The sequence below is a fragment of the Hylobates moloch genome, unplaced genomic scaffold (assembly GCF_009828535.3).
Source record: "Hylobates moloch isolate HMO894 unplaced genomic scaffold, HMol_V3 SCAFFOLD_5, whole genome shotgun sequence".
In the NCBI taxonomy this organism is placed as follows: Eukaryota; Metazoa; Chordata; class Mammalia; order Primates; family Hylobatidae; genus Hylobates; species Hylobates moloch.
In genome coordinates this window covers 68,980,978-68,996,025 of record NW_026652280.1, presented here as the reverse complement: position 1 = coordinate 68,996,025, position 15,048 = coordinate 68,980,978, and positions in this window count along the sequence as shown.

The following is a 15,048-nucleotide window of genomic DNA, read 5'->3' as shown; positions in this document are numbered from 1 at the left end:
CAGCACAGTTTGTTTGTTTGTTTGTATAAGACAGAGTGTCACTCTGTCACCCAGGCTGGAGTGTGGTGGCACGATCTCAGTTCACTGCAACCCCAACTTCCCGGGCTCAAGCCATCATTTGCCTCAACCTCCAGGGGCATGCGGCCACACCTGGCTAATTTTTAAAAATTATTTGAAGAGATGAGGTCTCACTATGTTGTCCAGGCTGCACAGTTTTGCCACACACCGTAGCCTTGGTTCCACTTGCTTGGGGACCTATAGGAACAAGGGCTGTGTCCCCACAAAATTGGCACTGAGAAAACAGAATCACCACGTAAGGCAGATTGTGAAAGTGATCAGGAGTTAACAGGGACAAGAAATCAAAGTGAGAGATGGTGACCACGAGATCAAAAGCTCTTAAAATGTTTCACAAATGTGAAGGAGACAAACCTCACTTTGTCGCTAAAGACCCAGGGGTGGGGCCGGGCCTGATGGCATCTTGTTGTCCCAGCTACTAGGGAGGATCCTTTTAGCCCGAGGGATCGAGGCTGTGGTGAGCCATAATCTCACCACTGCACTCCAGCCTGGGCGACAGAGCAAGACCCTATTTTAAACATTAAAAAATAAAAATAAAAATAAACAGAAATTTAGGCCAGTGACATTGCAAATGTATTTCTTTTTTCAGCCTCACAGTGATGATTCAAACTGTATCTGACCCCAGAGCCTGTTTTCAGACACAGGCGGGACCGCCGTGGTTAAAGAAGGGATCTGGAGCTGAAGCGCCCTGGGCACGGGCCCTTCCCCCTAAGCCCAGGGGGATTGAGCTCTTGCCCTTCCACAGGGCCTGGGGCAACGGTTTTCGGTGAAGTCCTGCTCCTTCTCTCCTGCACCCTTGCTCCATCCTGCCCCTCTCAGGGCAATGAGCACGGGCCTGTGGACACCACGCTTGCACGCCAAACTCCATTCCCTCCGGCGGGCACATCCCCAGCTACGGTGTCCTCTCCAGGCCCGAGGGAGGGCACGCCTGTGGTGGCTCGGTGGAAGGAGGACCACACACAGCCTGGCAGCAGCTCGGAGGCCCTGGGAGCAGGAGCATCAGGACCCCTTGCCTCGGGCCCTAAATAGGCTCTCCAAAGTGTAAATCAGACCATGTCTCAGCCCCTGCACAGATCTCCATGACATACAAAGCCTGGCCCAGCTTCCTGAACACGATTCCCCGCCGGCTCGGAGACCTCCTGACGCCCCCTTCTTTTCCCCAGGCTGCAGGAGCAGTCCCCTCGGCGCCCCCGCTGGGTCCAGCCTCTGCACCTCGGTTCATGCGGTACCTGCGTTAGACCCACTATGTCTTCGCTGTCCTAGCTTCCCTCCCAGCTAGGGGATCCTCCCTTGCTAGTGTCCATGCCCGTCTCTGGGTATGGAAACCCTACCTCTGTAGCTGCTCCCCTGGGCCTGCACTAGCCCTCATCCCCTGCCACAGGCCCTGCGCGCATTCACCTTGGGCCTGAAGTCCCCAGCAGAGAGCTTGCGCGGGATGGGTCATCGCCGGTATGTGCGGGGCAGAATTAAACTCATCTGGCAGGTACCACCCAGTGCACAGAAACCCAGCCCTTAGAGACACTGATTCAGAGAAGAAAAGAGACCTCTGTGAGGGACAGGAATCCCCCAGCCCTCCATGGAGACAATCTCGAGCCACAGTCCTGCCTGGATCAAGGTGTCTTTCCAGCGCCTGATGAGTCTGGGCCTGCGACTCCCAGTGTGCAGAGCCCTCGGGGCCTTCAGCGGTGCTGTGTTGACTTCAGGTGGGCTCTCAGTGGCAGGCACCTGATGATCCCTCCCAGAGGCTTTTCCCTGCACCTGGAGAAGGTGGATCTGAGCACGTGTGCCCCAGGCCTCAGGTGCTAGACACTTCACACCCGGGGAGTCTCCCTCAGTAAGAGATTCCGTCCAGATTCCCCCATAGCTGCTGTGCAGGAGGGATAATTCAGAGGCAGAGTTTAATACCATTTCCCAAAATGTTCTCGCTCTACCTGGGATAAGGCTCCGGTTATCACTGCTAACCGGCTTCACAGTGCGTCTTCTGTTGGCTGCCTCCGTTCCTTGTCATCATTTACCCACTCCCTTCTGGCCGTTCCCTGTAAATCCCAAAATAAACGATTTGGATTCAAACCCTCCTCTCAGGGTCTGCCCTGAGAAAATCTCCAGCCAAGACACCATGATACCCAAATCAAGGACACTTATGAAATAACTGCTGCTTTAACTTTTTTTTTTGCCTGAAATCAATACACCTTATAAAAAATAACATTGATATTTTTGTTTGTCTTTAAGAAAAATAAAATCTTTATTTCATTAGAAAATGGTCCACATATAGTATAGTTGCTTGCAGTCTTTGTTTCCATCAGACCAGTGTCTCCAAGCTGCGTGCTGAGCAGATGTAGTCGGACTGAGAAAGGGCCCATCTGCATGGGATGGAAATAAGGAATCCTGGGCCATTCCCGCTGGGGCTTGCAGATATCCCTTACAGAGCTACTGAAGGACCTCCCTCCTGAGCCCCTGCCCTAGCGAAAACCAGCGTCTAGCGCCAAATCAGATACTCTCCAATGGACTTGCTTTTCTTTTTCCCTTGAGTGAAGGGAACGGCTTAGGAAATGAATCTCATCAGCTCTTAGAAAGCTGATCCATGCTTCAACAGGCAAAGTGTCAAAATAGTAGCAATGGCTGGAAGGATTAGCAAGGAAAACCAAACCCGATGTTTTCTGGCTCTTCCAACAATAACGGGAAGAGGCAGCTGAGCCGGAACCTGGCAGACTGCAGGCTGCCGAGCCTTGGGTGGGCAGGGGGTCCGCACCGCAGCTGAGCTTCTCTAAGCCTGGAAGGGCGTGGAGTCACTGCTTACAGTGTGATTTGCTGCAGAAACATATTGGGACCTCTGCATTTATAACAAAATACTTACGCATTTCAAGAGAGAGTGAAGTCGCTCAGCGGCAGCTCAATGGCCACACACTGCTGCCTGTGATGTTCTGGGAAAGTATCTATTGCACCAGGTGTGGGCTAATGATGTCCCCTCCCCTACACCTGCCACCATATGGTCTGCTGAATGCTTTTTCATTCAGGCACTGAGGCAGCACTGAAATTAAGATGTAGCCAGCTCAGTGGCTCACGCCTGTAATCCCAGCACTTTGGGAGGCTGACGCAGGTGAATCACTTGAGGTCAGGAGTTTGAGACCAGCCTGGCCAATATGGTGAAACCCCATCTCTACTAAAAATACAAAAATGAGCTGGGCATGGTGGCACACACCCGTAATCCCAGCCACTCAGGAGAATGAGGCAAGAGAATCACTTGAACCGGGGAGGCGGAGGTTGCAGTGAGCTGAGATTGAGCCACTACACTCAAGCCTGGGCAACAGAGCTAGACTCTGTCTCAAAAAACAAACAAACAAAAATAAACAAACAAACAAAAAAGTAATGTTTGAAAGATAAGTCACTTCTGACAATGATACCCTATCTATAATAAATCACAAACCAATATGATTGCTTCCCAAAAGCAAAAAGTTTCAGGATTATGAAAAAGCTGACAAACCCATAATCACAGTGGAAGATTTGACATGCCTCTCTGAGAAATTAATAGACAAAGTTAGGTAAGCTATAAATGCTTTAAGCAATGAAATTTGAAAGCTTGTTCTAATATTGTAAATAAATATAAATATCATTTACCCAAGGAAGAAAAATATATTCTTTTCAATTACACATCAAGGAGTTGAAAAAGAGACCACACATTAAATATAAAAGAAGTGTTAATAAATACCAAAGAATTTTCTCTAACAAACTTGCAATTGTATTAGAAACCCACAATTAAAGATTGTTTAAATAAATATAGTCAGAAACATTAAAATCGCACTTTTATATAATTCCAGGTTAAGAGAAACCTGTTGTAGAAATTACAAATTATTTAGAATAGAAATGAAAGTACTCCAATATCTATTACAAGTGGCATTTAGAAGAAAATTTATTGCCTTAAGTGTTTATTAAAAAAGCAAAATGAGTGCATTTATATCAACAAATTAACTGCTCAATTCAAAAAGCTTGAACGAAAATAAAAGAAAAGTAAACCTAAAAGAAGATACAGGACATAAATAATAAAGATAAGAGCAGGTATTCATGAACTAGGAAACAAATATTTAATAGAGAAGATCAACAGAAACAAAAGCTGATCCTTTGAAAACGCTAAATAGAATAAACAACTAGTCAGACCCACTGAGACAAAGAGAAAAAACACAACTGATATCCGCAATGTAAACATGGATACCATAAAGATTTTCAAAATCACAAGAAGACACCATAAATAACTTTCTGCCAACAAACTTAAAAAACTGGAATGGATACTTTTCTAAAACATATAAAGTTATACATAAATTTAAGTTAAATATAAACATCAATGTAAAGTTTATTCAAGAAGATACAGAAAACCCAAGAGAACACATAACTATTACAAAAACTGTTCTAGAAAAAAAATATTGCCCCCAGAAGACACCAGACCCTCAGTGACTTTACAGGGAAGTACAATGCAAAAAATTACAGTCCAATTTCATTTATGAAACTATGCAAAAGACTGAAAATACTGGCAAATTGAGTTCAACAGTAGGAGAAACCTGAATAGGTTGTTAAAATGTTGCAGTTGATGCAGGAATACAAGAATGGCTTGAATCAGTCTTTTAAAAAGGATAAAAGTAGTTGCCTATTCCAGGTCACAGTTGTAGGGAAACAGGAACAGGCCTTACATAGCATATAAAGGAAAAGTTTAGAAAAACTTGCCTATAGGGAATATGAAGGTCAGAAGATGATATAATTGCTAGAGGGAAAAACCATAAAACGATGAAGGGACTAAGAGAACGTTGCAATTTTAAAATAGTATTTTTTTTAGAGACAGCGTCTCACTCCGTCACTCAGGCTGGAGCACAGTGGTACCATCATAGCTTACTGCAACCTTGCACTACTGGGCTCAAGTGATCCTCCTGACTCAGTCTCCAGAGTATCTAGAACAACAGGTACCCTTCCCCATGCTCAACTAATTTTTTTATTTTTATTTTTTAGAAACGGAGTCTCACTGTCTTGTCCAGGCCAGTCTCAAATTCCCGGCCTCAAGCAATCTTCCTGCCTCAGCCTTCCAAAGCACTGGGATTACAGGTGTGAGCCACCACACTTGGCCTAAAATAGTATATTTTTTAGTTATCTTTTTAACCTAATAGTAATCCTACAGAGGGTTCATTTGTAAGTTTCTTTCCATTCAATTTTTCAGTTATGGGAGAGGTCTATGTTAAACATGTTCTAATTAGTTAGAATGTAATTAAAGCTTATAATTTAATCAAAAGACCTAGTTGTTTTTTGAAATATATGTAGTTTGCAAGTGCTGTTGTTCCTGTTACCTACATGGTATGGAGCTGTAAAATGCCATATGGCATACAAACCTAGTGGAAAGAGATAGGAAGTTTCAATCTGGGCCCAGAGAAGACCCATAAGTTGAGGCAAACAGCATCACAGCTGCAAAGCACACACCAGAGGGAATGGGGAGTTTACACCATAAGTCCCTCCCCTAGTGAGGCTTGGACAGAAACCAGGCCGTGGCAGACCCAGCTTCAGACCCAGCCTCAGACCCAGCCTCCCTGATGTGGATGGCCTGGAGTTCTTTCCAGGGTAGTCCTGATGGACATCTGACACCTATGTCCCGGTTTGCTGAGGAGTTTTCACTGCAGGAAGGAGGAGGTAGCACCTCCTTGAAGGGGTTCCTACAGAAAAATGTGGAGACGGCACTCCACCCACTGCCCTGAGCACGTGGGTGAAGCTATTCGGACCAGGAATGCATTTAACAGGAAGCCTGGGACAGTCACAACCTAAGTGCCGAGAAATGTGGCCAAGAGCATCCATCCGCCTCCATCAGCAGACAGTCCAGCGGCGTGTGAAGGAAAGTTGCTTTCTGGGGCCTCTAGAGGGTGAAGCATTGACATCATCTACGTTGGTGACGTTAACCAACTTAATTGATCACAGGGCATCCATGTCCCATGTCTCCAGCCTTAGTGTCCTCAGCAGCTTGTGCAAAGTCTTCTCAGAGGCTTTGAGGAAAACTATATCAATAAATAATTTAATAAGTAAAAGTGTAACAAAATACAGTGTTTACAAATCACAAGTGTTGTGTAATTTATAGGATTCAAAATTGAATTAAGGCCCTGTGAGTTTTCCAGTAGCCCTCTCCTCCTGTGCTGCACCGATCATTCCAGACCTTTGAAGGAAGCTTCTAGGCATTTCCCCCAGGAGACTCCCCCTCTACCCAAGGACCTTAGAACCCCACCAGGATAAGGGTCACTGCAAGCTCCGGACTAGCAACGATGGGTGGCCACTGGGGATGTCGCTGGGGTAGACCCATTGGGAGGTGAGCTGCCCACTACTCCGGGCACTGGGAAGAAAAGAGAATAGAACCAAGTGATTTGAAAGTCTCTATCAGTTCACATGGGAAAGCAGCCAGCAGAAAGAGGGGAGCATAGGCCCAAGGCTCCCCAGAAGCATTTCTCAGGGACTCACTCCTCAGTCAGCTGATCACTGGCATGCAGGCTTTCGGTGTTCTAGACAGGACCCAGCAGGCCAGCAGCAGGCTAGCCCCGTGATCATTTTATAACTGTACTTTTCACCTCTGTTTTATCAGTTTATAAACCCTTTCAAAGTGAGTTTTCAGCTTTCTGACCCAGGAGTGATGGTCTGTGGTAGACCACTGGGGGAGTTTAATTTTCATTTGTATTTCCTCTTAAAAGTTTCCTTTTTCAAGTTTAGGTCTGTAAGCTAAAAATAAATTCCTAAGCTCCCCTATCACCTGAATGGACCTTTCTTTGCCTGGGGACCCTGGAAAAACCTTAAAACTGAGTTCCTGGCCGTGACAGGACGGGAGGTCAGACGCATCTTATTATACCCCTCCCTCTAGTGGTTTAGACACAACAACTGACCAGCATGAATGTTAAAGTCAAGATCATAAGACAGACACAAGGGACCCTTTGTGGCAATGAGATACCAAATTCCAAAGAGGACCGAAGGCCATGCCAGGCAAGGGTGGAGTCACACACCCCTACACTTCAAGAACAAACTGTGTTCTAAATTCCACAAGGGTTTTCTTTTTCTCTCGCAGCTGAAAAAGCACTCACATAGAGAGATAAGTAATATTTTAACAGGGCCAAGCACGGTGGCTCATGCCTGTAATCCTAGCACTTTGGGAGGTCAAGGCAGGCTGATCACCTGAGGTCAGGAGTTCTAGACCAGCCTGGTCAACATGGCTAAACCCCGTCTCCACTAAAAATACAAAAATTAGCTGGGTGTGGTGGTGAGAGCCTATAATCCCAGCTACTCGAGAGGCTGAGGCAGGAGAATAGCTTGAACCCAGGAGGCGGAGGTTGCAGTGAGCTGAGATGGTACCACTGCACTCCAGTCTGGGCGACAGAGCAAGACTCCATCTCAAAAATAAAAAACAAAAAAATTCTAACAGTTGTAGCTCACCAACAGACACTGACTAACTGACCCCTTCTTCCACCAGCCGTCACTATAGCTTTGATTGGACAAGACACTGATTTCAGTAACCTTCTCCAGATAAGACCACTGACCATGCCCTCATTCTGGCCGGTTTACAGAGGCCGCATACTTGCATGCCTTCATGTCCTGAATAGACCTTTTGACACATAGGACCTAACTGAAGCACATTTAAATGTTAAGTCTCCACCCCAAAGTGAACATGGGTCGTATGTTACATACACGCTTGTTCAATATGCAGGTCTCAGAACTACCTTCATGAACATTCACAGCTCTTCCTGTAATCTGTTGAATGTGTATATTTAGACAACCTGTCCAGCATAAAGCTCCAACTGCCCCCCTCCTCCATCCAAGTGCTCTGGTCTTTGTAGAAGGCTACACTTCCCAGCCCATGGAATGGCCACCTTGTAGGCTGTAACCCTTTGGAAGTAACAAAGTCTCTTTCTCCAAATGTATAAAGATCTCCTGATGTTTTAAAAGTTAACAGATCTGATTATGAGCTGGTTGGTGAGAGCTCACCTGGGTGACCATCCAGGTGTTTTTCCTCATTGACTGCATGGCCATCCTGGCCCACAGCTGCAGAACAGCCCCTCCACGAGAACTGGAGGCATCCAGTGTGATACTGTCCTATCCCCAGTGAGACCACCAGCAGGCTTTTCCAAGAGACCTGGGCAACAAATGAAAGAGTGTCTGTGTTACTGCTGCTTTAAAGGGCATAAAACAAATGAAGGAAATAGAAAGGGGGAGGGATTAAAGATGAACAGACAGACGGGAAATCCACACAGTGATTGTTGGCTATCTTTTGAGAAATTTCTTAAAGGATTGATGTCTTAAATACCTTTATGTCACTGCAATATTAAAATTATTAAAAACAGTTACTGTTCACTGATCAGTGTGGTATCTGATGCCAGATTCAGTCAACATTTGACTTAATTTTCCAATCATTAAATTTCTGTTTACATTATAGTGGGGAAAATGGAAACATTAATAAGCACTATAAATTTGTCCCTGGTTAGTTCATATTATTCCACTGACACAAATAGAGATTATTCACACCAATATTATCCCCTGAGGAAGAATTCCAAAGGGGGCCTGCAACATGGATGGGGTTGCTGGGTCCCTGAAGTAGAGTGCTCAGGTGTAGAGGGGGAAAGAAAAAGGAGAGGCCCCCCCTTGCACTTCTTGCTCTCCATCTATCTGAACAATCAAAATAATTCCATCATTTTCATACACAGTCCCGAGACACTAATAAGGTAGGACCAGTTCCTTGAGGAACAGATAACCCTTCTTCTCTCTGTTAGTGTATATCCATTCTCTGGTCTTTTTGTGAAGAGACTAAATCTGTCACTTCTAAACATTTATTTGCAAAAATAATAATAATGATGATTTTATATGCAAGCTGCAGTAATCCATATCTGCCCATCACACAATAACATCAAGCATTTGAATGTCTTTTACCCCAGGTCCTATTCAAGGTGCAAAGGTGTAATATACTAAAGAATATACCTGGTCTTTTCCCTTAGATTCTGGCCTGGAGCTTCAAACCCTTGGAATTTCCTGATAAAAGTCTCTTTTGTTATTCATAATGAGCCCTTTCAGGCATGTCTGAGATTTTTTTGTTTTTATTTTTGGTTTTGGGGGGTTTTCTTGAGATGGAGTCTTGCTCTTGTTGCCCAGGCTGGAGTGCAATGGCATGATCTCCGCTCACTGCAAACTCCACTTCCTGGGTTCAAGTGATTCTCCTGCCTCAGCCTCCCAAGTAGCTGGGACTACAGGTGCATGCCACCACGCCTGGCTAATTTTTTTTTTTTTTTTTTTTGTATTTTTAGTAGAGACAGGGTTTCATTATGTTGGCCAGGCTGGTCTCAAACTCCTGGCCTCAGGTAATCCACCCATCTCGGCCTCCCAAAGTGCTGGGATTACAGGCATAAGCCACCACGCCCAGCCCATGTCTGAGTTTATGCTAATGAGGGAGTGGCTCAGGGTGAGCCCTTAGATAATTCCAAGGGAGGGACTGACCACGCCGGAAAGACTAAGCATGCCCTGCCCTCTGACTTCTGCAGAGGATGGGAGGGCTGGAGATTAAGTTCAATCACACAGCCAATAGTCTAATCAATCATGCCTATGTAAGAACACCTTGATAACGACTCTGGACATCGAGTCTCAGCTGCGCTTCTGGGTGGTAAACACCTCAATGTGGGGAGGGTAGTGCTGCACAGAACAGAGGGGCTCAGGCTCCCAGACCTTGCTGCCCTCTGCACCTCTTCATTTCGTTGTTCCTTTGAACTCTATACAATAAAATGGCAACCATAAAGATAGCCCTTTCCTGAGTTCTGTAAGTCATTCTAGCAAATTATCTAAATCTGGGGGGAGACGAGTTGTGAGAATTCACAAATTTGTAGCCGAGTTAGACAGAAGTTTGGGTAGCCTGGGGGCCCCACTTGGAGATGGCACATAAAGTAAAGACACTCTTTTGGGGGCCTTTGCCCTTCAACTTGTAGATCTAATGCTAAGTCTAGGCAGTTAGTATCAGAGTTGACCTGAATTGTAAGATACCCAGCTGGTGTCAGAGAGTTGGTGTTGAAATGCAAAAAGGAAATAAAAATATATAAATAATACTTCGTAAGTCTCTTCCAAACTAGTTATGACAGTAAGCCATTAACCCATATAAAGAGATAATAATATAATGCAGCAACTAATTGTCTTAGTCTGTTCTGTGCTGCTATAACAAAATACGTGAGACTGGGTAATTTATAAACAACAGGCATTTATCTCTCAAGGTTCTGGAGGCTGGGAAGTCCAAAATCAAGGTGCCAGCAGTTTCAGTGTCTGGTGAGGGCTATATCTTCTGGAGGGAAGAAACACCCTACCTTCAAATGACAGAGGGCAGAAGGGCAAGAGGGACAAATTCTCTCTGTCAATCCCTTTTATGAGGATACGTAATGCCATTCATGAAGGAAGAGCCCTCATGGCCTAACCATCTCCAAAAGCCACACCTCCCAATACTGGTTATGCTGACTTAACTAACAAAAGACCAGGAGTGGAGATTTCTCAGGCAGACAAATATACTCTTTTCTCAAAAAGGACACTGTGAACAAAATTTGTGTTTGCCCGGTTTTTCAGTCCTCCTGTTGGGAACAGCCTATTCAGCTTCATGCTTCTTAAAAACAACAAAAGCTTTTACATCTTCATTTGTTTGCTATGCCATCACGCACACAATCAGAAAATGCAGTTATGACTTCTGCACATTTCTAGTGCTGTTGTGTTCCTAACGATGGCACCACTGACGTACTGTGATGATATGCTTTCTAATCACAGCTTTGTGTTTGCAAACAATTGAATTTGGGTTGGTATCTTAACCCAGTTCCTGTGCAATCCTCCTCAGTATGGAGACATAACAGCACACATTTCATACCCAGAATAGCCTGGCTTCTTCCCTCCACTCAGAAAAAGCTACAGGCCCACCTCCCTTGTCTTTGAGGAGCACCTGGTGGCAGCATTCTTCTTTGGAAGGAAATGTGGTAATGAAATGGAGTAGGAAGAATTATGTGTTAAACTCACATATTACCCCTTGGCTCTAACTCCAAAGTATACAAGAAATTCTAAGCAAATTTTCTAAATGGGTGGGAAGAGACAAAGCAAAATCCATTAGGAGGATTATAACAGATTTACTTTGTTTGAAATTGGCCTCTAGTGACTCTAGAAAGTGATACCTACACAGAAAGCCAATTGCATCTTTAGCCCAGGGATGCCAATACTATTTCCAAGGAGAGAATCTGCAATATCCCTAGACATTCTGATTTTCTTAATATTTTTCATATTGCTTATAAACTGCTTACTTGGGGAGATTACACATTGGAATACAACCCAATCAGCTCTGTAAATTTTCTGTCACCCTATTAATGTCCAAGAAAAGATGAGATGGACTTAGATTGTACTATTTGATTTTTATTAAACAGTTAATGGTACCTTTCACTTTTTTTCAAACACTTTCCATAGATTTCTAGTTTTTAGCCAAGCTCATCTTCCCTAGACTATGACAAGCCATCAAAAATCTGTTTTAAACTTACTTTTTCAAAATTCATCAGAGTATAGAGTAAAACAGGAAAAAAAAAAACAGTGATCCTTTCATTTTATTAATCAGAAAATACATTCATTAGTCAGGGGAGGATGGCTTATGATGTTGCAACAAACCCCAAACCTCAATGGCTTAACACAACAATAGTTTGTTTTCCTCCATGCAAATTCTGCCATAGATCCAAGCAACTCTCCAGGGCATCTCCCCTCCATGCAGTGACTCAGTCCTCCAGGCTGAGAGGCTGCTGCTCTGCAGTCAACACAGCAGAGAATGGAAGAGTGGCAACAGGTCTCACATTAATTAAATGCTTGGCTCAGAAGTAACCCACTTACTTCCTCTCATAACCCCATTGACTTAAACTAGCCTTATGGCTACAGCATGGAATTGTAATCCTACCGTGTGTCTGGAGGAAGAGAAAGATATGTGGGAGGGCACTAGGGACCACTGCCACACATAGATTCTCAGATTATGTATAGACAAGAGAATGGTGCCCTGTCTCAAAAGAGGTCCTAAAACTAGCTTGGCTTCTAGTGAGCTTAAACAACACTCACTATTCAACAGAAATGTAATCCAAGTCATAACTGTGAGCCACGTAAATAACTTTGAAATTTTCAAGTAGCCACCAAAAAATGAAAAAAGAAATGAGTAAAGTTAATCTTAATAATATATTGTATTTACTCAAATATATCCAAATATTATTTTGTCATCCAATCTCTCTCTATATATATCTTTTGAGATGGAGTCCCGCTCTGTCACCCAGGCTGGAGTGCAGTGGCATGACCTCAGCTCTTTGCAACCTCCACCTCCAAGGTTCAAGTGATTCTCCTGCCTCAGCTCCTGAGTAGCTGGGATTACAGGCACCTGCCACCACACCCTGCTAATTTTTGTATTTTTAGTAGAGATGGGGTTTCACCATGTTGGTCAGGCTGGTCTCGAACTCCTGACCTCGTGATTCACCTGTCCCAGCCTCCCAAAGTGCTGGGATTACTGGTGTGAGCCCACCACGCCTGGCCCCAATCAATATTTTAAAATTAATTATTTTGCATTTTTGGTACTAAATCTTCAAAACCCAGTGTGTATTCTATACTGACAGTACATTTTAATTTGGACTAGCCACATTTCAACTATTCAGTCACCATACGTGACTGACAGATCTGGAAGCTACTCTGAGTCATAGAGGAATTCATGATTGTGCTTGTTCAGCACTGATTTGCCATACATTAGCATATGCAAATTATTTCCATTATTAAAACTAAGGCACTAAGGGGACATGCCTAGAGATTAAGTTGAATCATACAGCCAATAATTTGGGAGGAGTCAAATAAAAAACCCAGGCCCTTAAGGGATTGAGCCAGTATTCAAAACTATGTGTAACCCCAAAGCCTGTGCTTTTTCAACATCCTGTCACATAGAACTTTAGAGCTGAAAAGAACAGATCAGAAACTGAAGGACTATTTAGTAAGCAATGATATCCTGCCTTAAAGCTTCATCATTTTTCTTCTCCTTAGAGAAGAGTTTAATTGTATCTCCTCTGTAATTAGGACTTACAGAACCTGTATTTCATTTTGTACCTTAGAAAACAAATCATTCTGTAGCTCCTTAAATGTGTCGCTTCTCAGGAATAGACATGCAGGGGAGGAGCAGGAGGGAAGAGAAATAGGGCAGGCCAGGCAGAGGTTAAGAGCAGCCAAAGGAAGGAGGCCAAAACTTAGTGGCTTAAAACAACTATTCCATTATAGCTTATAATTCTGTGGGTCAGAAATTCAGGAAGGGCTTGGATGATATTTTCTGTCCCACATGGAGGCCACTCAGAAATGATTAACTGGTCTAGGGGGTCCAGGATGGCTTTGGGCAGGGATGATGGGAGACTGGCCCAGCCAGGACTGTCCAGCAGGGTGCCCCGGAGTCCCTTCCATCATGGCAGGCTTAGGGTAATGACACTCAGGGACAACTCAGGGATCCAAAAGAGAGTGTCCCAAGATTCTGGTGGATGCTGCAAGGCTTTCTGTGGCCTAACCTCAGAAGTTCCAGAACACCACTTCCATCCCATTCTATCACTCAAACAAGTCATTTAGGTAGATTTGAGGAGAGCGTAATTGGATTTAACTTCTCAATGGGAGGAGTAGCAAAGAATTTGGAGCCATCCTAAATCTACCACAACCAGAAAATAAAAACAGTAGCTTAGCCGGATGTGGTGGCTCATGTCTGTAATCCCAGCATGGTGAGAAGCCAAAGCAGGAGGATCGCTTGAACCTAGGAGTTTGAGACCAGCCTGGGAAACATAGGGAAACCTCCATCCCTGTAAAAAAAAAAAGGTTTAAAAATTAGCCTGACATGGTGGCACACACCTGTAATCGCAGCTACGCGGGAGGCTGAGGGAGGAGGATCCCTTGGGCCTGGAAAGTTAAGGCTGCAGTGAGCTATGATCACACCACTGCACTGCAGTGACAGAGTGAGACCCTGTCTCAAGGAAAAAAAAAAAAATACAAACAATAGCTTAAGCAAGGTAGGCACTTATTTTCCTCTCATAAAAACCTGGTTGGAAGCATCTAGAGTGGATATGGAATTTCCGGGAACCCGGGTTCCTTCTGACCTCTTACTCTGCTTCGCTTGAGATATTAGTCTAGGGCAAGAGTTGGCAAACCACAAGCCCATGAGCCAAATTTGACCCATAACTTCTTTTTGTAAATTAAGTTTTATTGGCAAACAACCATGCTTTCATTTAGGTATTTTCTATGGCTCCTTAAAGAGGAGGACCTACATCAGAGACTACGTAGCCTACAAAACTTAAAATATTTACTATCCAGCCCTTAACAGAAAAAGTTTGCTGTTCCCTGATGCATGGTATGATCTGAAAATTGCACATATTATGTCTGCACACATGGGAGCTGCAAGGGAGGGTAAGAAATATCTTTATTCTAGGCAGGCATGTCCCATCAAAAATTGGAAGTTTCGCTACTATAGATAATGCGAAATGCATACACCAGAGCCGACCCGCAGACTCTGCAACCCAGGCCCAGCTGCACGTTCAGTTTGGAAGTCTACACGAGCACCTAGAGGACCTGGCCACAAACAGGGCTAATTCAGGTGCCCAATTCATGTCCCAACTCTGTCCTGTCAGGCGACTAAGGCAGGGCACTGGGAATCCAGTGACGGGCGGAGAAACTCCTACACAGTCAGTGTGGGAGTCTCAGCAGGTGACTGGGTCCTGCCCGGACTCGTGTGGGATGGAGGGCCGGGTAAACTCATTGCTGCAATAAAAGGGACAGAATCTCAGTGCAAAAGAGACTAGAAAAAATGTTAGGTTTCCAGAGAGAGGCTGGAATTCAGAGGGGAAGATGGAAGCCTATCTGATACAGTAGTGGTGAAGATGGAAGGTGGCCCCTGCAGGGAGGAAGACACCTGAGCTATGAAGAGTGGAGCGTGAGCTT